General features: G+C 35.8%; 1 protein-coding gene and 1 pseudogene across 13 annotated transcripts in view; both read left to right on the forward strand.

The window, feature by feature from the left end:
• The window catches only part of Pcdh7 (protocadherin 7), a 417092-nt gene that overhangs the window by 165102 nt on the left and 228507 nt on the right, over nucleotides 1-23483 (forward strand). The gene's annotated exons all lie outside the window — the stretch shown is intronic.
• Nucleotides 18466-19131, forward strand: Gm17977 (predicted gene, 17977; annotated as a pseudogene).

Here is a 23483-nt window from a genome sequence, read left to right on the forward strand (position 1 = left end):
AAGAGTACAGAACCAAATTAATTGATCAAAGTGCATCACTTGTCTGTTCAGAGGTAGTCTTGCTGCAGGTATGATTAAATTGGGGACTTAAATGAAGACATCCTTATTTGTTATTTTCATAGTTCCTGTGACAAAACACCTGGCTTCTCTTGCCTCCTCCTCCTCCTCCTCCTCCTCCTCCTCCTCCTCCTCCTCCTCCTCCTCTTCCTCTTCCTCCTCCTTCTTCTTTAGAATATTTCTTGGTTCTGAGTTAGTTTAAGTAAATTAGCCCACCACTCAGGTAAAGGCCTTATAGCTGGGTTGCATGGCAGTGGAACCTGTCTAGGCACTTCCTCACATATATTTTACCAACAAGCAGAAAGCTAAGACTTCTGTCAACTGGGCTATTATCCCCAAGGCCTGCTCACCAACAGCTTTCTTCCTCCAGATAGGCCCTACAACTTGTAAGTTCCACAGCCATTAAAAAAGTGCTGCTAGCCAGGGATGAAATGCTTAAATGGATGAGCTCTGAGAACTACTTCATGTTCAGGTCATAGCCTTTATCTGCAGTGGTCTTCCTTCATTCTCATTCACATGTTCTTAACTCCATTACAAACCAACTGAGCTACACACCTTCTCCCGAGTCTTTGCATGTGTGCCTTCTACACTTTCCTATCCCTGGGCATGTGTCTAAAGACCAGAGATCAATATCAAGTAGCTTCCTCAGTCATTTTCTGCCATATTTCTTGAGGTAGGGTATGTCACTGAACTCAGAGTTTGGCAATTCAGTTAGGTTGGCTAGTTAGGAACATCCAGTGTTTGCCTGTCTTCATACCCTCTCTCAGTGCTTGGATTCAAGCCCTCTGCCACCATAGACAACTTTTATATGGATGCTGAATCAATGCAAAGCCTCATGCTTGTGTGGCACACGCTTTCGCTGAGGTGCCATCTTTCCATCCCCTGCATCAAATTATTTGAGTAAGGTCAGGGAAGAAGTTACAGTTAATCTTGCTCTGTCATAACTCATCACCTGCAAGGTAGAGGTTAGAGAAACTTTGGAATGGTTGTGGGTCCTTTTACCTACAGGGAGAGCTTGCTTAGCAGATAAACCCCTCAAACAAAGAGGCGGAATCAATGACTTCACTTTGCAAACTATACCTTTTCTTACCACAGAAAGGACAAATGCTGGTAATCCAAAAGAATAGCTACTGATATCTAAACACAGCATGAAGTGGAGAAAAAAAAAGAAAAAAGAAAACACATTTACACCAACCAGAGATCATTGAGGAATTTGTGTCAACACTAGCATGACTTAGGAACCATTTCGTTTGAATTCTAGCTGTCCTCTACCACCATTTCTGGCTCTGTGACTGCAGTTAGGTCTCTTAACAGCTTTGGAATGTGGTGTTTGCGTGCCTAAAGGAGCCCTTTCATTTAAGAAATGACTTTTCCCAGAAAATTGAAAAGTGCTTTCAATAAGTCACACCATCTGCTGCTCTCATATTAAGTTAAAATTGGCCAAAATTGAATCTTCATTTATCTGACCTGCAGATTTCACCTTCACAACTTTCAGCCATGTTCTTTGGCATTAACCCTTTGTAAGAACCTTTAAATTGATTGGGTTGGAGTTTTCAGCATTTTCCTGAAACTATAGAATTTTTCCATTCATACCATTTGGCTACTTGCTTCCATTGTAACAACACACACACATACAAAAATAACAGTAGCCACATCTATCACAACTCTTTAACTGTAATAAAATAACTGGTCCTAGGCAGAAGAGTAGCTTTAAAGGCCATCAAGTGGGAACACATCTTCCTCAGGGTATTAGAACCTGAGGCCAGTAATGAAGAAAATGTGTTCCTAATTATTTCGGGGGATGTTAACTAGAATCCTGTCTTCTTTGTACCAGGAGGTCAAATAAATAAAATAAATCCTTGGGGAAGTTCCCCTCTCTGAACTTTAGTCATGCGGTAAAATACATCTTTCATTGCCATGTCTTACCTTTTCAAGAGCTGAAAGGAAAAGAAAATACAGTTTTTGCTCATGGACGCCACTGCCTTAGCAATAGCTTTGATTACTGGAACATGAACCCACGCCAAAGGTTAGTAGGCATTTACCCAGAATCCCAATTACTGTTATATATCTGTCCTAACTTTAACTCATGTCAAAAGTGCTTCATATTTTCCATTTTATCACTAGAGACTCTTACTGCCCACAAACCCAGCCAAGGAAACACGGGCATCCCATATGCCTTAATGTCAGGGAACTGTGTTTTGTCTTCTATTGTAGAAAACATTTCCCTTGGTTATCTATTACTCTGCCATTTTACTTTATTATTTTTAACACTGGATTTTTTCTTATCAAGTGTATGCACATATACACATACATACACCTTTCTCTGGAACATTTCTCTATATCACTACACTGACTTTTCTAAATGTCTTAGACTCCCATGGAGGTAATTAGTAAGAATGAATTGTTATCTGCTCCTTTATGGAGAAAAAAAAAAGCAAGGCACATAAAATTTAATTGATGTACCCACTCAGCTTGTTAGCGCTGGCATAACCCTAGTCGAACAACATTGCTCAGGTGTTTCCTGGGGATAAGCAGTCAAATAAAAGATGTAAAACTCTCCATCCATTCTTTATCCATAGGCAGGATCTTTCTTTTCTCCTTGAAATACCTTTTAGAGTAAATATAGGTCCAGGCAATCACTGAGTCATTGATTTGGAATTTGGGACCTCGGGTTATTTGTTTGTAAAGCCAGTGTGAGGAAGTTGACAATGTACTGTGTAATTCTAGTACTTTTTTGAGTGCTCTGGATATTAAAACATAACATTTCTATGGCAAGCAGTAGACAGGGGACTTCTATCTTAATTGCATTTGCTTGGGCTTCATGGGATGCACTCTGACATTTTTATGTTTTGATACTTTATAGTTACTTTTTAATACTAATACAATCTATTAAAATGATTTTGTGACTTCCTAAGTTATTATGACTAAAGGGATGAAAACCTGAATGTAACAGTGTTAGGGACATTAAGTTTTAAAGCTTCTTGGCTTTGTCAATTTCTTACAGCCACTAATAATGTTCTTAGTCTTAGACTGTCCTTACAGTTCACTAATAAAATTAGGACTGTAGTCTTCTTGATTTTAAAATGGGGCATGGCTCCTCTGTACTGGTTTAGCAATTATTAAGTAAGATAGTTGTGGGGAAAAATTGTTTCTTGGTCTTTATTAACAAATCTGCCCACTTGCCTTTCCTCTTTTCTTCCTGTTATTACTATGGGGGCAGGAAGAGAAGGGTTTTTCCAAAGCATCTGATATACTATTTGGTTTAATATTCTGTATTAGACATATCCTGTGCTGGGCACCAGTACACTTATTTTTTGTCAAGCTCTGAATACCATAATGATATAGGTACATAGAATAAAAGTAATAGCTACTTTGTCCCATTTCTGTAAATGCTATGGATACCTGTATATAGTGACTCTTCTCACTATTCTTATTTCATGCATGCAAGAGATATGGAGTTCTGTGAACACTGATTCATATTGAGGCCAAAGCAATTTAATCCATGTTCAAATGACACAGTTTGGTATTCTGTTTCTCATGTATCCACTTTGACAATGACTTAGAGTTCCACTCTGCACTCAGGTTGACTCAGTTTCACTTTTGGTTCAGCTGCTTATTGGCATAAAAAATTGGCAAATGGCTCATACTATTTCCTCATCTATAGTAATTCAAGTGTTAAATGAATTAAATACATCATCAGTATGGAATGCATGATAACATAAATCACATAAAATAGAAGCTTGAAACTTTGGACTAGTCTTTCAATCTCTATCAGGAATATTCTTTTGGAATATTAATTCATTCTCTCTCTGCATCTCTTTCCACCTCTCTCTTCCCCTCTCCCTCCCTCTCTTCCTACTTCCCTGTCTTTCTTTCTGTTCCTCTTTTTGTTTCTCCTTCTCTTTCTTTGTGTGGGTGTGTGAGCTATGAACAGGGCAGTGTTATTCTTAGTAAATAAAAAAGTAGACTACTAAGGTCACTATGACTAAATAATGACTCCATGTTGATGCTACAGATATTGGATTTCTTGAATCAGCTATTTCCTCTTTCAATTTGAGTTCTTACAGCTAGTTTATTTTATAATCATACTTTCATCACAATGAGGTTAAAGGAGAAATTATCTCTGTGTATCTTTCTCTTCTGTATCATGCTGCAGGCTTACGAAGCTCATCTTCACATGCTAAACTCCACAATATTAAAATACAGTAGGCACTCAATAAATGGCTATTGAACTGTCTGATACACTGAACTTGTGAATCATCGAATGCAGTTTAAAGCTGTAGCAAGTTAAATGCACATTTGTTATCTACAGAATGTCATGTTTTGCCTAGAAACTACATGAAACACACAAGAAGATATATATCCTCTATTTCCCATTAACCCCTTTTCTCTTAAGAATGTTAAATGCATAAGAATATATTTTAGGTGTTAATTTTCATGTTTAGTTCAATGATACTCTAAACTTCAAAAGGGTGAAGTCTTTGGTAGAAATGTTTCTATGTCAGAATACTACATAAGTGAACTTAGGCATGCAACTTTTTCACTCTCATGATAGTCTTCTGAAGTTCATAATAGGAGAAACAATAACCTTTATAACTGGACCTATATAAACATTATCATCATAATTTCAAGATTCAAAAAGTTATAGTCACTCTCTATAAGGTGTTCAGATAGAATACAAGGACAACACATATAAAGTGAAACTGAAAACCCTATAAAACTGAAAGAGGACCATGTTGTACTTATAATCAATAAAATTCAGATTGTGAGATAATGACAGGTGAAATCAAAGCAAGGAAACTCTGTGTTCAACAAGTAAACTATAGATGGAGAGAAACATCTGTCCATTAAGGACGCATTGCAATAAGTTCTCAATGTGTGGAAACTTTCAGTTATACATTTAAAACATAGAACAGAATTTACATGCGAAAAGCAATTGGAAATACAAACATTTGCTACTTAAAAAGAATTAATGTGAATTGAGAAACAGCAATTTGTGGCCCAGTTCCAGAAGTCTGTGTTACTCAGATAGACGGTGGAGGGTAGAGTGAATATGGATGGAGTAGAAGTCTGCGTTATTCAAAGAGACAGTGGAGGATGGATGGAGTGAGAACTTTGTTATTCAGTGGAGTATAGATGGACTGAAAGGCTACCTAATAGTCACTTCCTAGCCATTGGGAAAGGATGGGAAAAAGAGGAGAGATTATTCTTGGAATGATACCAGCAGATCCAAGATAAATGTGAGCATTAGAACAGACACTACTATGTTGAATACTGTATGGCTGAAAATTCCCATTGTAAAACAAGCTTGAAAATAATGAATATTATTTACTCAGAAAGCTGCTAGAATTCTGAATTAGAAAATAGAGGAACTTTAAGGAAACATGTGCGCTCATATTTGAACATAACCGAATGCTTGAAAAGGTGAGTTAAATATTCTTTGATTTTATAAAGGCATATATTTCACTAGTGACTTCTTTCAAAAGGAGGGCTGACATTTAGGAGCCTTATCAAATTGATCGTACACCATAAAATAAAGTGTTCAGAATTTAAACATCAAAACAGACATGAATAGGAATGTTCAATAGTGTAAACAGGAATGTAGTAAAATACTGTTTTATAAGTTTATAAAATTTTTACAAAATCTCTTGTGCACTCAGCGCATGCCTCATCTCTGCTGTCTTTCTCCTACTTCGACAGCCTGTCATAACTCCAGTGGCTTAGAAGCCACAGAGGTTTGTTTCTCTTTGGGGGTCTGTGAAGACTATACCAAGGTGCCAGCAGATTCGGTACCTGTTCTAATAGAACATAGCAGCATCAGAGTAGGCAATAGGGACCCAAAACAAGTTACAGTTTAAGAAATAAGCAGTCTAATTGTGTAGCTAAATATCTAGATGAGTGATTGAAAGACAGCAGAATAAGTGTAGTAACAGAACACAGAGGACTGAGTCAAATTGTCACATGTGTCTGAGCCAAGATTGTTATGCTTCGGAAGTGTTATATGCGTATCATTTACTTGTGGTGATTTAAATTATAAACCCTGGTTATTATTCATAAACTTTCTGATACAAACTCTTTAGAGCAATGTTTGTTTCTGGTCAATACCTGTAGAGATTTTTTTTAAAGCAAAGACAATGAATAAAACTGTTAAAGTCATAATTTAAAGCCATTTATACTCGCTTAATTTGAAGTATTCTGAAGCTACATACTTTAAGCACCTTCAATTGCATTCTTAGTGTAAACAACTTGTAATAATATATTATTGCTAGGATATTGTGTTTAGGGACCAGTTTGAAGATGAAACGGTGGGTTTGATATAAAGTGTTTGCACGTCAAGCATGAGAATGATAATTTAGATCTCCATTAGCTATAAAAACAAAAAGCCTAATGCATATTTCAGTCTGTCTGTAATTCCACTTCTAGGGAAAAAGAGAATGAGGTCCCTGGGTCATGCTAACTAGGCTAGTCAATTAATCAGACTCTGGATTCATTGAGAGACATGAACTCAGGATATGTAATGGAGGACAGGGGAAAGAAAAGATGGAATACCAAACTCTAGTCTCCTTGTACACATACATGTACATGCACCTGCACACACCCCACACACACACCACAAACACAGCACATATGCATCCATAAATTCTCATTATTTATTATTTTTCATGGTTGTAATAATCTGTATCGGTTTCTGAAATTTGAATGTTTTGAACACAACACAAAATGTATGTTATTGTATTTCTGTCAGACTTTAGTGCTTTAAAAGGCATCATCTCTTTTGATGAACATTACTGAAGTATAAATTACTAGTTTATGTTAATAGTTTTCAAGGTTGTGTGGTCAAAAAAAAAGAGCAAAATACATTATAATTGTGAAGAAGTGTTTCATACCAACCTTGTTTGTTGGGGGAAATCATATTATTTTTAAGACTATACAGTGATCCATGAGGACATGCAGCATCAGTCGTGTTTTAGTAGTGTATGATTGAAGGAACCAATCTTCTCAAACTGTGGAGTGTATCTTTAGTGTCGCTATTTTAACAGAGTTGGATTGCAGCCTACCTGTTACAAAACATAACATAGCAACTTGAAAAGAAGTTCAGAAGGTTAACAATAGGAGTGCAGGAGATACTATGTGATAAGTGCCTGATGAAAACTAGTAACTTCTGTGGCTATTCAGTATATGCTTCCTAGTCCTCTGGGTTTCATATCTTTTTCTGGTTCCCTATCAAGGAGACAGAGACCTATTGTCAGCATTATTTCAGTTGTCTCTTAGCTTTTCTCTCCTGATGGAGAGAGTTGCCTTGGTTTCTCAGTGAATGTACTGATCCAGCAAGGCTATGTCCATCTTTACAGAAAAGTGGGGATATACTGTTCACACATTGGAGGTTCGGTAACTGTTTACACCCTCTAGTCAATCAGAGTAGGCATTTATTTAGATAGACTGAATATGTCGCTCATCTAAGGAAAGATCTCATCTAGAGATATAAATTTAGCCTCTGCTTTACTCAATATCTACATTGTACAGAAACTGTAGTCATGATGTTGTCAAACTATATGTATTGTATGCATATTTTTTTCCTTTTTTAATATTTTTATTAGGTATTTTCCTCATTTACATTTCCAATGCTATCCCAAAAGTTGCACATACCCTCCCCCCCTACTCCCCTACCCACGCACTCCCAATTTTTGGCTCTGGTGTTCCCCTGTACTGAGGCATATAAAGTTTGCATGACTAATGGGCATCGCTTTCCACTGATGGCCTACTAGGCCATCTTTTGTATTGTATGCATAATTTGCAACCCTCCTTGTTATGTGGACTAAGTTGATGTTGGTCAGGATCTCGTTACCCTTAAACGCTTTCTTTTCTTCTTAATGTGAAAGTGATTACTTCATGTCCCATCCTGATTCCCTTTTTTCTTTCTTTCTTTTTTCCTATTTAACGCATAAAGAACAGCAGCTACAATAAACTGCATTAAGGAATGGAAGCCAATGGCCAAAAGCCATTTGCTAACTAATAAAAAGCTCCTAATTAATTGCATGTTTTAGCAGTTTTTCTTTTAGTTTTCAATTAGCTTGGACTTTTGTTGTTGCTGATGCTGTTGATTTTTTTTTTTTATGAGTTAAGATTGTACTTGCCAGAGAGTTTGGGGCTGTTATTTACTTGGGGAGGAATCATGAGAGAAAACTATCATTTTGTTATAGAGCAAGTCAAACTTATGCCCAGTTTGTTAAGTGGAAAAGGTTCTATAGAATTGTCATGAACCAATATCCATTTTACAGAAATTAGAAGGAGAAAATAAAAATCTGTAAAAAATATTATTGTTGAATATATGAATCTTTATAATGTTCTAAGTGTGTTGTCAATGAAAAATATGGGTAAAGATTAACAGAAAGTATCTACTGTTTATAAAATAGACTGCTCAGAAAGATAGATGTGTATGAAAGAAAGAGTAATGAGAAGAATGTTACCATATCCAATCTTTCCAGAAATAACTGGAAATATATTAAACTTACTGGAATATTTCTTTGTGAACTAGATTATAAATAATGTGAAAAAGCACAACTGTCATTATAAAGCAAAATTCCAAGGAGAACTTTATTAATAAACATTTTATGTGTCATAGGTCTGTTGAAAACAATAAACTATGTGTTCCCCAGGTAGCTTAACGTCAGTGGATCAAAACAGTCATGTATTCCTAAGTGAACAACACAGTGTGAAGTGGATGATCACATTCATGTTAACAGAAAATTTCTCACGTCATTGGTATCAATGTACGAAACAACATGCTGGAAACAACAGAGAAGGATCTATGTAACTGTATTGTTTGCTGAATTGGAGGAATAAGATTGATGAATGCTGTTAAGGATGAGGGTAGTCAACAACAGTTAATTAAATCACACATCTGACCCTTCCTATTTACAAAGACTTCTTCATACAATAATTTAATGAGCCAGTTCCACTCTACAATGAAAGTAATCATACTCTTCTGTTTCTGCTTATATTCTCACTATTAACTGACATATGATCATTCATTTTTAAAGGTGGTCTATGAATGTGGAGTGTTGCACAATCAACCTTTAAAGACAAATGATGTGTTGAAAAACTTATGCTCCCATTTTACTACATGTCTATTCTATCACAAGCCAGGCAGTCTCAAAATTGTAGCAGCAATTATTTTCAATAATATTAAAGTTTTCAAGCCAAGTTAATTGTAGCTTTACTTGTAGTATATTATATTTTTCCAAAATGTTAACAATCTCTTTGTTTCTGACTTAGGAACACTCTCCCTCTCCATTTCCCTCTCTGACCGACCTCCCTCCCTCCCTCCCTCCCTCCCTCCCTCCCTCCCTCCCTCCCCCCTCCCTTTCTCTCTCCATCTTTCTCCATCTTTCCCACTCTCTCCTTCTTTCCCTTCTACTCTCTCTGTGTGAGACACACACACACACAAAGAGAAGAGAATCCTCTCTCGGTATGAGACACACACACACACACACACACACACAAAGAGAAGAGAAGAGAAGAGAAGAGAAGAGAAGAGAAGAGAAGAGAAGAGGAAAAGGCAGAGAGAATGAATGGGGAAAGCGAGGGAGGAAGAGAATATTTTGGATGAACTAATAAATTTCAATGAATGACTATTATACTATATATATATTATACTATTCATCTCATTGTATGACTCTAGAATTGACAAATTTCATTTATTTCTCAAGTAATGTATAGTTTCCTTCAAGTGGAGGTGTAAAGTCTACCTTTCAGCACCTTTCCAGTTTAACAGGTGTGTGCACTAATAATTCTGTAGAAATCTGACTTGCTCTATGTGATTTGAATGTTTCCATCTCCCGGTGAGAAGACTTACTTATCTGAATGTCTGTATCCAGCAAAGAATCTTCTGCCTCTGATTCCAGAAACTATAATCTCATTTGTTGGTGAAAAAAATTTGCTTAAGTAATGTATATGTGGTTTATTCTGTTACTCAGATGACTCTTTTTCATAGGATAATTTGTTGTTGACAATCGTCTGCATAATTCACTAAACTTTAGTATTTGAGGCTAATATCCTGTAGAGTAATACTTTTCACCTAAGGTTGTGTAATCAGTCAGGTAGAGAGTGGTCATTGATGGTGATAGCTATTCATATTTTTTTAGATTATTGTTTATGGTGTTAGACAGATTCCTACCTGATCTCAGAGAAATAAAATAAAACATTGTATTAATCTTCTTAGCATCTTATAACTATTTATTTGTGTGGCATATTTTTACTTTATTTAGAAATAATGTTCCAAAACATTGTTTGTGCTAGAGTGTTGATCTGCCATTCAAAATTATAATCTTTAACAAAAAGGCATCAGGGGATGGACAGATGGCTTGGCTATTAAGAGCACTGGTTGCTTTTAGAGGGTCTGAGATCAGTTCTAACACCTACATGGGAATTTACACCTGTCTGTAACTCCCATTCTAGGAATCAACACTCTGCCACAGACATACTTGCAGATGAAACAATAAACACATATAAAGTAAATAATTATATTATTTAAAAAATTACAAAACAGAAAAAAGCCCTTAGGTTTGCATTGTACTGGTTTAGGTAGAAAGTGTATTTGTTTAAAGCACACACCTTCACCCTGGAACAAAGACGTATTGTAAAGAACATGTCTGCTGCTTCAAAGTACTATTAAGTATAGAGATTTTTAGAAGAAAAGAATTTCCTTTATATATAGCAAAATGCATGTTAGTGAATTATAGTACCGTCTGTGGTTTCTGAGAAACTCTGATGTTGAGAGTAAGTTAGCAGTGAAGCTAAGTCTATATTCGAGATATCAGTAATAGTTGGCAAAAGACAAACTAAATTTTGGGGTCATAATCTCAAAGCTTAGCCAAATAAGAGATGTTTAAGTTTTAAGTAGTTCTTATATTTGATGAGACAAATACTGATATTTTTAATGTAAATATAGGTCCACTATGTAAAGAAAAGGCAATTCCAAGGATTAGAAAGGTCTATATCGAATGGCTGACACTCGGGTGCTTCAATGTCTGGTGTTAGTCAGTGTCACTAAAAAAGACATACAATGCTTATAAAATCAAATTCATGTTTTCTGAGAAAATCTACATATAATCATATATGATTTTATTATGTTCATAGTTATTGTTCAGGCAGTGGTAGCACATGGGTTTAATCCCGACACTCAGGCAGGTAGTAGATCTCTGAGTTCAAGGCTAGCCTGGTCTAAAGATTAAATTCCAGGATTGCCTGGAATACACAGAAAAATCTTACCTTGAAAACCCAAAGGGAAAACAAAAGAATATGTAAGTCAGTAGTTACTAAATAAATGCATAGTTTTTTATTTTTAGTTTCAATTTTAGTAATAAGTCTTTCAGATTCTTCTACCATGACCACATGAGTGAGAATACATGTTGTTTTTCTCACTAAAGTAATAAAATTTCAATGGGAACACCAAAACATTTGTCATTATGAACTCCTATTTTATACTACTAATAATGGAGGGTACAGAAAAATCCATACTTTTGGTGAAACTGGTAAATAAGTCAGCAAGGCATGCCTAAGTAAGAAAGCAAATATATCTCTATTTATTGTATTATACCTATATGTAGATTTGTAGTGTTCTATAACATAATTTCAACTACTAGAACAGTAAAACTATTTAAAGTAAACATAGGTAAGACAGATTAAAAGTCAAACTAAAGGATTTTATAAGCAGGTGAATGATGACAATGTCTGATATCCATCTAATGTAGTATAGGTTAAAGCTGGATTTTCCCAATGGTGTGTGTTATACTATCTTCAAACTACTATACCTCTATACATGTTACATTCTCTTATTTAGTTAGTTAATTTCTATTCTGTATCAGAACCAAAGCAACATGCCTGTTGTTAACTAAACCACAGAAAATTTTTTAGTAGTGGTTTCCTTATGCTTTTCTGTTTTGGATTTTTGTTTGTTTATCTTGGGTTTTTTTATTTGGTTCATTTTTTCCTTAGAACAATCCATGGTGTGTGATTGTTATCTACCTTTCTATCTTCTCATGCCACCTAGGGATGTGCTAATATTGAAGCAAGTATCTATGAATACTGGCTCAAAACCAGTTTGATGAGAGGCTCTCTCTAGCTGTCACCTTATTCATCCTAATTCATATGATAAAACAGTCCAAATAATAGCAAGCTCACTCAAAGAGGATATTGACATCAAGGAGGGATGAGGCAAAGGAAGATAGCTACTTTATACTTTCAATATGTCAATAATTGAAAACTGTCAATGCTTTCTTTTCCCAATAATTCTGAATGAATGTAGCTAATCTGTGCGTGTGTTATAGAACTCTAGGTTTTAAACCCCTGGCATTCATAGCATTCCAATTCTCTCAGACAAGCAAGTGTGATGCTCTGTGCACAATAAGGTTCCAGCAGGTATTATTTCATTCAGAACTCATACCGTAGCTCAGTATTCCGATGACATGTTTATTTTCCTTTCATTTTACTGTGAAAGACTTCTGGCTAAATCCACTTATATTTGCATTTTGGACTGTAAATTTTGAGAGAGTATTTATTGCAATTTAGTTATATGGATTTGAACAGGCACAATATGCTTACTGTGAAATTGGAAAGCAAATGAAATCTAAAATGATATTTGTTTAAAATTTTTATTGGTTCCAATGCAGCTTAGTTGTTGGTACTGATTTGAGGCACTGCTCAAATGCTGAGCGGGTTGACACTGTTAGCTCTGTAATGGTTTTCCCCCTTTAGGGCTCTAAACCACCATGAATGAGAAAATATAAATTAGCTTGTTCTTCGAACATAAAATGAAAACTTCATCTTTGGCACAAGAGATGATTGTTTTTTTTTTTTCCCAGTTTTACGTATGATGAGTAATTTGACCAATTAGGAGCAGTAAAACTACACTAATTTAGACTAATTATGTGGAAAATCTTAATGGAGGAGTGAAAAAAATCTGATAAAGGTTTAAAGAAGAATGTGCCTTTTCAGAATATTTATTGTCTCTCTCCAAATAGCTAATTAAACCATAGCATTTGACATACTATATAACTTTCAATGTAAATTTATTTGTTGTAATTTACACACAGTTTTGCACATACACAGAAACCAGCACACTTTTGAAATGTTATCTAAACCATTCTCACTTCTTACTTGCCCCCTACCAGCCTTTTTCACACCAGTAAATTGCCTCAGAAACTTCTTTTCAGAGACAATACAAATATTTAAAGGACCTTGAATGTGTGAGACTAAAAATAATTCACTTATTGCTTCATTCAATCAACAATATTTTGAGTTCAGTAGTCTACTAAGTACTACCAAGAAACTCAATAAATATTTGCATCTATTCAAGAATGTTGATAGAAGGTAAACTTTGGGAATGCCTGATATAAAACACATCTTGCTGTTTTTTATTTCTTAGCTCAAAATAAATAATTACTTTCAACCTTTTAATTAAGATAAAAAGAAGGTGTTTGGTATAGATATTTGTTGGATAAATGTCTCTCAGTTACAGACTTTTAATGTAGGGTGAGAGTTCCATAGTTACATATTTTTTCTTAAACTGAGCTGTGTCAGTTAATAATGTTGATCTCATTGGTGGAGAATAATGATAGGCAGGTAAACTAAATTAAACACACATAGCTGTTTATATCTCTGTAATATCACATAGGCCATACTGTAGAAAAAATAAAAATCAATTTAATTTACTTTTCTGAAGTGACGTTGTGGAAATGGTAATAAAATTGGTCCCGGGTTGCTTTAAGAAATCATTTAGTACAATGCATTTGATTCTTTAGGGATAAGGGAACACATATTCAGAGCCTGGCTAATAAGCTAATCTCAGTCCATAGTGGTCTGTCTTACTGATGTCCCCTTCCTCCACCCAGTGCATAATGGAAATGGTACCTTTGTGTGCCCTAAAGGTTTCATGTTGTTATTAAATCCTACTAAGAAATTTGAGAAGTTAAGCTTACCATCTAACAGTAAGATAAATGAACATTAAAAAAAAAATAAGGTCAGTCAGTCAAATTGAGTTAACTTGTCCCTATTCCCTAAACCTAAATGTAACCTCAACAGGAAAAGCTTTGAAGGAACTAAATGGCCGTAGATTAAATTTGAGGGTTTTTCTTTTTCTTTTCCTTTCTGTATTCCTTTCTTCCTTTTTATCAGGAGATCTGCTTGATGCAGACTTGAACTCTGGGATCTTCATAAAACTTGAAGAAGGGTTTTGAAGTTCCATGCCAGGTTACAATAGAAAGGAGTTGTGGGGTTTCATCCCCATCCCCTGGAAGAAAATAAGGGAAAGAAAAGAATACAACCTGAAAGAGGTTTTAAATTTATGGCTGACTTTTGCGTTCTGAGACTCATTTCATCTGTTAAGTATGGTGCTAGATGTCAAATTGAAGGGAATCGAGGTTGGCTCCAGTTCTGGTTTTTAAGGTACAGCACATAGAAACAGTAAGGTAGAGAACATCTGTGAATGAGAGATCAGCTCTTCTTGAATGTCATCTTTAACATTGCCTGTTAAAGATTTCTTTTAAAAGAAAGTTAATTTTTATTAGATATTTTCTTCATTTACATTTCAAATGCTATCCCCTTTCCTAGTTTGCTCTGTGAAAGTCCCAGAGTACTTAGACAAAACCCGCAGACACCTATCGCAAAATTACAGAAGGGAAAGCTTGGATTGGTGTTTGGAGTTGTAGTCTCCATTTTTTACAAATGCCATTTTCTTCCCACTGAGGAAAGACAATAAGGGATCATATTGTCTATCTATTCAGTGGTTCTTAGTCAGCATTTTTATATTAAAGAACAGAACAGAATGGAATGTCCTGAAATGAAATAGAATTGGATGAAATTTGACAAAAGTGAAGTAATATAATGAAGTGTTCTGCAGGAAGTAACAGCAAATACTGAGAGAAGAAACTTCCCTTTCATGTACATGTGAGCAGGATAGGAATGGAAAGTATATTTATTTTTGTCATCCATGATTAAAAAAATAATTCAAACCCTCTACCCTTAGTTGTGTTTTGAGAATGACTTTTCTAAACAATGCAAATTCTTGGACATCTCTGTACCAAACACTTGAAATATACCTAAAGTCACTTTATAGTTAGTGATCCTTGCCATATTCCTACAAACTAAATGTGCAAAGATAAACAACTTTCATAATATGTTTCTGATAAATAATCACCTTTTACCTAATTGCAATTTGTCTACCATTTCTAGCTCCAAAACATACACTGTGAGGTGCTTGTCTCGGGGCAGACTGTTCAGTATGAAGCAGGATGTTTTTCATCTGCTACTGCTCTTAGCCATATTGTTTAGCTTCCAGACAACAGTGACAGGTCTTCTAGGAGGACACTAAACCAAGGGTCTTTGCCAAGATGTCTTTGTTGGGTTCTCTCTACTGTGGCCTCTGTTTTTTGAGACCTATTTACTTTTCTCAGCATCCTTCATAAAACGGACCTAGTTGGCAGTGGCTTTATTACATTACCTTTGTTTCATAAACCCATAATCAAATGTGTGTGTTTGTTGGGCAGTGGGGTGGTATGGGAGAGTTTGTAATGGCTATAGTAATTGGATGAGTCTTGCTGAACCTATGTTTTCTGATTTAGTGTGAAGTAGAATCCTAATCTATTGTTTGTTATAACTATGATCGCATAGCCATAAAAATAGAGTTATGGATGATGACAATCTAAAAGGAGCCAAATAATGTTTAATATTACTCCATTTATAGAATGATTATTTTTTTAAAGAAATATATCTCAGTAAACTGAGTTTATTCACTAAACACTTTCTACTCTGAATCCAGGATTGGAAGCTCTCTGAATATTGGACAATCCCTCCAGTGATTTCAAGATATTGAGATTGCTATAGCTTTAATGCATACCCATCAGTGACAACACAGTTTGTCTTTATACTAAACACTTGGAAACTGAGACAGAAAATTAATTTGCCTCATGCCATAGAAAGGATGAATAGAAATGCTAGGTTTCAAAGTCAGGTAATGTGAGAAAGTTAGGAACTCAAGAACTGTTACTAAGTAGCTGCTGGAATGGAAAGCTAAAGCAAAGGGCAAGTACACCAGTGGTGCTTTCCAACTGAGAAAAGAATCGTAAAGTCCTTGCCGTCTTCACTCTTGATCATCTCAAAGTCTTCATGAAATAGTTATTGGAATTTGCATCAATCATGAAAGACGTACCTGATGATGCACAATTCAGGCACAAATGGTTTATTTTTAGGTTAACTGAGGATAATTGTGTTAGCTAAGGATAGCAATATTGAATGTAGAGACTAATGCTTCAATATATACTTTCCTTATTGCTAACGATGAGTGGCAATCAAACAGAGATGCCGAAGGACAGAGGAAACGATTTGTCCTAGGTGGCTGTGATATATAATATATCAATAGAAAAATTTGAGATGTTTGGGAAAAAGTTAAAAAATGAAGCACATAAATATATACATATATATTTATTAGTGGAAAGTTGAGAGAGTTTGGAAATAGGAAGGGTATAGTTTTAGAAGTACTTCATATGATGCTACTTAGTGATAGCATTCTACAGAGCCGTCCTCGTCTTAAAGGAGACATTAGTCTATTGTCACATGGAAACTATATCAGAAATGGCAGTAACTGTTAGTAATTTGGGAAATCAAACCCTCAGTAGTCCTACATGACTGGTTATTAATTAACAGGAAAAAATAGCTTTAAGAATCTCTTAATAAGTGTTAGATAACTTCCTGAAAGAAATTTTCTCTCTCAAAAACAAAACAAAACAAAACAACAACAACAAAAAAACCAAACAAAGATAAATACCCATCTTGGTTACTCCAATACCAACTAACAAATAAAAGGTATTAGTCATTCTGGGGCTGAACAAAATCCCAAGCCGATTTTAATTACAAATTCCTTTTCTTAGAATGCATTAGCAGTCCAAAAAATATCACACCTGACCCAGTCTTTATCATGTCGTTACAATGTAAATATATTTAATTAGATATATAATGAAATTTGTGTATATAATGTAAATATATAATGTAAACTTCATTCAAGTTTTCTCACAACTGTTTTGGCAACGCAGACTAGCTATTTGCAAAATACTTGAGACATTTTACAAAAAGTCACACTAAGGATGAGACCATTAAACTAGAAATAGTACCTTTTAAACCACACTTGAGAAAGGAATGAAGAAATATATTTCCACTGCATAGGCTTATTAAATATATGATGATTGAGCACTGAGGGTTAACCAGCACTCAAGGCAAATTAAAATTGGACTGATTTCTTATTTTATTTTTAGACCAGAATGGATTTCTCAACCCCTGTTGACATAGAAATCAACTCTATCCCCAAATATGTTTGGAATATAGTCTGGCCACTAATATTTTATTTAATATACTTATTTATATTTTTGTTTCTCATTAATATTTTATTTAATATATGTCGTTATTTTTAGCGATTCAGATGTATGGCCCAGGCTATAAACAGCTGACATGCATAAAATAAGTCAGGAAATCAATCTGACTTCAAGAAAATGGCGCAAGCTTGGATAATGGAAAGTACAGGAGAGCTGTCCTTCTAGAGTTTGCTTAAGGTTACAACCACCACCTACGGATAACGTCCAGTGGAATTTCAATCTCTTTGTCTATTTGTTTTTATCTGACAGAACGAACATGGGGGGAAAGAAATCCTACCAGTGCCAGCTACAATAATTGGCCTTATTCTCCTTAGAATATTTTTTTTCTTTTAGTCTGTATTGTTCTAATGTTGTTTTCTTTTTCTTCAAATAAGCTGGCCTGGGCTAAAATATAGCTTAATTAGAGAAGTATTCTTATCAACATATGCAGAAGTCTCTCTGACTGTTTATCAACTGCTCAAGTTCAGCCAAGGCTACATTACTGCCCGATGAGTAAGAGCCCATCTGCGGCTCCCTCAGCAGCTGTGTGAGTGTGGGCACATTCTCTTCAGGGACACTGGCGTCTTGTGTGAAATGCAGTCGAACTGGAAGACTTACCCCTAATGTCACAACGTGACAGTGAAATGATGTCTGAACCACAAAGTTAAGCAGACAGTGAGTGTTAGAACATATCAGGATGCATTTTAAGTCCGTTTCACTTCATCAAGGGTGTTCCCAAGAAGGGTTCCCCTGCTTCTGTTGTCGCCTAAAAATTGTCTTTTAAGACTTCTTTTGTTTTTAATTGGTTATTTTAGTTATTTAAATTTCAAATGTTGTCCTCCTTCCCAGTCTCCCTTCTGCAAAACTCCCATTCCATCCTCCCTCCCCTCTGCCTTTAAAAAGATGCTCCCCCACTCATCTATCCACTTCTGCCTCACCCCTCTAGCATCTCCCTAAGCAGGGGCATCAAGCCTCCACAGGACCAAGGGCCTCCCTTCTAGTTAAACTCTTTGCCCCATCTACTGTGAGAATGAAGACCATTCTCAGCAATCTATCGACGTTCCAGAAAATGTCATCACTCTGAGGGAGCACACAGTCATTGTGAGGGGTCCAAGGGGAACCCTCCGGAGGAACTTCAATCACATCAAGGTAGAGCTGAGTCTCCTTGGAAAGAAAAAGCAGAGGGTCCAAATCAACAAAGAGTGGGGTAACAGAAAGGAACTGGCCACCGCCAGAACCATCTGCAGTCATGTTCAGAGCACTATCAAGGGTCTTAGGCTGGGATTCCCATCAAGAAGCTGTCTGTATGTGCTCACCTCCCCATCAAGTCGTTATACAGCAGAGTGAGTCTTCGGTTGAAATCCGTAATTTCTTGGGTGAAAAAAAAATACACCCTCAGGGTTCAGATAAGGACAGGTTACTTGCTCTTTTTCTCAAGCCCAGAAGAAGGACGAATTAATCCTTGAAGAAAATGATATTGAACTTGTTTCTGATTCAGTGGCTCTGATTCAGAAAGCCACAATAGTTAAAAACAAGGACATTAGGACATCCTTGGATGGCATCTCTATCAGAACAGGGAACCGTACAGCAGGCTAAGACCTAAGTTACCCAGCTCCAGAAACAAGATCCAGATTGTATAATTTGGGCTCTTCGGGTCAATAAAAGACTTCTAGTTATAACTGGACTTCCCTTGTAATATATTTGTGTCCTTTTGAGACAGATCTGTTATTTTATTTAATTTTTTAAACTTTAGTTTAGAATTCTGTTAGGTAAAGCACACTTAAAAACCACCATTCTTAATTTATTAGCTGTCAATATAATGCTGTTTTTTTTTTTCAAAACTGAAGCTAATCAGTACAAAAAAAAAGTGAAGAGTACCTTGTTCTTCCCCCAGAATAAGAATTAATTACATGTTTATTATTACTGTAGTTTATTAATATAGAAAAAGCTTATGACAGAATCCAGTGGGATATAACCCTAGTCAGTCAAAGATTTTACTGTATAGAAAAGATGACAATTTATAGATGTCCCACAGATTGAAAGTTTTGTATTTCTAAAGTGAAAATTTCATTAATATAATGTGTGGAAAATGGCAGTGTTTATAAATGTACAGAAAATGATGATAAGTTTAAAATACAATAATCTCAGATACTCTCTTTCTTTGAAACAGAGAATAAGAATATTATAAATGCAGCAATCAAATCTCTGACAGATGTGGAGGTAAAGCAGATTAGAAAGCCAAACAATAGTACTAATAGAGCATGATTTTTCTGCAGTTGCTTCGTTGGTCTGTTCCTGTCACATGCTTTAAAATGTCCATCTGTCCAGAAGGTTAAGAATTCAATCACCAACCTTAATGAGATGCTAACTAAAATAAATTCTTTGGTAGTACTGAATATTTGAATAACTTACACAGAATATCAGAGAGCTAGATTGCGTTACCAAATATGCCTTAACTTTGAACCCTGGGATTTTATGAGCTTACTATATGAAAGTCAATCATCTTTAAGTCTCATAGCTGGGTTGTAGATATTCATACTTCCCGAAAGAGTCGCAAAATGCCAATATTTGCTGCTATTTAATGAATTCCTTTCTTTTTATTCTGAACTATTCAAGCGTCCCACACATAGCGTTTATCTCTCTTTAATATATTTTTCTCAAAGAGATTAAAAGAGGAAATATACAGAAGAAAAGAAACATCTACAAATATAGAAGAGAAATGAATGTTAGACACTAATAATTTAAGAGACCCTCCCCCCAGTGTACACTAGACCATTTTTTTAATATCAAGGTGCTCGTTATCATTATTGTTTTTTTCTTTCTAGTGAGGTAGGACAAAATTATTTCCGCAAGCAAATGCAGAAAACCTAATATTAAATACACACGTAAGATTATAAAGATGACCTTTGTGGGTTATATTTTAGTTGTCAAACTAATAAGTTTACACACATTTAAATATTGCTACACCAAAAAAAAATTAGAATGATATGCTGTGTTACCTCAACATTTGAATATTAATGTACACATGTTCACAAAACCTTTATCACAAACGTGAAGACCAACTCAACTACTTCTCTTTCTTTTCTCCCTCCCGTAGTTGAGGTCTATGTGTGATCTTCCACACAAATTTTCTATTGCTCTGGAACCAATTACTGTGGACACAGTAGGTAAAGTCAACGCAAAGCATTGTTTTATTGCAGGAAAGCAAGCTAAGAGCCAGGAACTGGCAAAGCATTGTACATTCCGGAAGTTCCAGGACAGACCTGTTCTTTGATTCTAACATCTTCTGAAGGTCAGCTGTGTCCCTGGGATGTAGTCCTCTCTTTCTAGTTTCTAAGCAGTGGGAAAAAGACCAGAGTCTTCCTTCTTGCTCCACTTTCATGTCCTCTGAGGCTTCTTTCTCCTACTTCAAATAACCTCTGTGAATACAGTGGAGACACTCAGAGTATCCAATTGTACCTTCCTGCTTGAAAGCCAGTTGACTGGCAAATGAAATTCTATCTGCAACTTTTAATTCTTCTTTACAGATAAGGAAACACACCGATAGTTTCCACCCATTTGAATATCAGCTTTATTAAGAGGTCATTCATCCTTCTTTCTGTGTTTCACTCTTCTGTTTTTTTTTTTTTTTTCTAATCACTTGATTCACTACAAGGAATAAAAGTTAACATAGACAGTTCATTAAATATATTGCTCTCTACATTCCCTGGTAGATTTTCTTTTTAAAATACATTTGGATAATTAAGATGAAACAAGTGAATAAAAGATAATTCAGAGAATGTGACTTACCTGTGCAATAGATTGGTTCCAAAGTTAGCTTCTGTTCTGTTTCATCGTTCAAAGGCAAAGTAACAGTTCAGAGAGTTTCTCTACTTCTCTGTGAAGAAAAGCTATCTAAGGACACGAACCTTCATTCCATACAATATGAAAACCCGAGAATTTTAAATGTATATAGCTTCCTAAACAGATTTCACCAGGTGCAGTTTAGATGAAGTGTCTAAGATAGAGAAAGGAAAAAAAAATAGAGAAGAAAATGGAGCATCTGCTTGAGTGGCTTGGAAAAATGCATATTTCATTTCCATCCATTTCAATAAGAGAGAATTGACTGCAGAGCGTTTGCTCCGGGCCCCTGTCTGTGCTTCTGTGTTTTACAAGGTAGCTTTTCAAAGCATTTTTTTTTTTGGTTGCTGTTTATGTGTTTATTTGTAATGTTTTAACATTTACAAACCTGGCCGGTCCTGCTGGAATTTCTCCTTGGTTCTTCACATTATTCCTGTGGACTGCTGGGGACTAGCTCCAACTGTGTAATTTACCACGCAGGTTTATCGATCTCGTTCAGCTGTTTCTAGAACTCTCTTGGTGTGTAAGGCAGTCATGCAAAGCAAGCAAGGAACAGCAGAACCAAGTGTGATGATCACAATGCCAGAGTGAAAAGTGTAAAATAAAAGAAACCTTTGCTTGTCGGCTTTGAAAGCTTTTGAATGATTAATCTACACCTTGCCCAACTGGGTTTAATGACTGAATTTACGAGCTGTAGATGTTTCAGCACAGTGGTAGGTGCAAAGCAAGTGCTTAATAAGTCTTTGTTACAGTGAATGCCATTGTGAAGATAGTATTTTTCTCATTAGTTACCTGTCAATATTCTCCTCTCCTTACCTGGGACCCCCTTCTGCCTTCCTGTTTTCCAGTATATGGCAACAAAGAGATTGAAAAGGGGATGTAGCTCAGATGAACTGGGAACTGAAGTCCAACTGTGGTCCCATGTGTTTTCATTCCTATGTTTTATTTCAGCCTTGCTAGCTAGCACCTGCTATTAGGATTCTATATGTCAGAGATATTGGTTTAAGGGAAACCATTAAAGACAGATGCAGAAGAGGGGAATTCTCATGCATTGAGCATGAAAGGAAGGCTTCCTGGGGCCTATGGCATCTGCAAGTGAAGGTCTTGAATGTTCTCTTGAACTACAGGCTGTCCTGTGGATCTAATAGATTACAAACCACTGCAGGGGATAAAGGGAAGGTTCAAATGTCAAATCATGGATAAGAGGAGTTTGTTAGAGAAGGTGCAGAAATTACAAATTAGCCCAGGTTTTTTATTTTTTAACTAAAATTTCATATAATATATTCTGATTATAGGTTGCCAAAACCTACTCCCAGACTCTCCCAATCCATCCAACTCCGTGCCCTCCCTCTCTCTGTCTTGGGAAAACATCAATTTAAAATCATACAAAACAAAATAAAAAACAAAGTACAAGAAACACACACACACAAATGCTACACACATGTGTGAGCAAACACACACACACACACACACACACACACACACACACACACACACAAACACCCCAAGCCCCATAAAGACAAAAATAAAAAATCATAATAAACAAGCAAAATACCAGGAATATAGGAATATAAAACCTGCCTCCAAAAGCAATATACAAAAAGAATCGATAAAGAATGCCACTGAATTCGTTTCACACTGGACAAGGACTTTTTTTGTACTTAGCTGTGATGCGAATAAATTTGGCAAAGAGGAGCTCGTGGTAATCCACATCTCTCAAAATATACACACCAAAGATCAATGAATGTTATCCTGCAACATCGTTTGGATGTACACATTTTATTTTATGTATTTTTGTGTTTTACTCACATTCATGTATGTGTAGTATGCTCCTGGCAGCTCTAAATGTCAGAAGAGGGCATCAGATGCAATGGAATTGGACTTTTGGATGGGTTTGTGCCATTCTGGCTGTGCTGGTATCCCAAGCAAGATCTTTTGAGAGAGTAATAGTGCTCTCAATTGCTGAACTATCTCTGAAGCCCCAGGTAACTTACACTTTAAGGCAAGAAAATGAAACAAAAGATAAACAGCAACTTATGTAAAACAGGGATGATTGTTGCACTAATCTGTTTGTATAAAGGTAATAGTCTAGGGAGCAATTTGATACTATGTCCATTTAACAGCGTTGTCATACTAAGTTCTTCCCTAGGACCTAGGACCTCCCCAGCTAGGTTGTTCTTGGCC

Source organism: Mus musculus, chromosome 5 (assembly GCF_000001635.26).
Source record: "Mus musculus strain C57BL/6J chromosome 5, GRCm38.p6 C57BL/6J".
Taxonomy (NCBI): domain Eukaryota; kingdom Metazoa; phylum Chordata; class Mammalia; order Rodentia; family Muridae; genus Mus; species Mus musculus.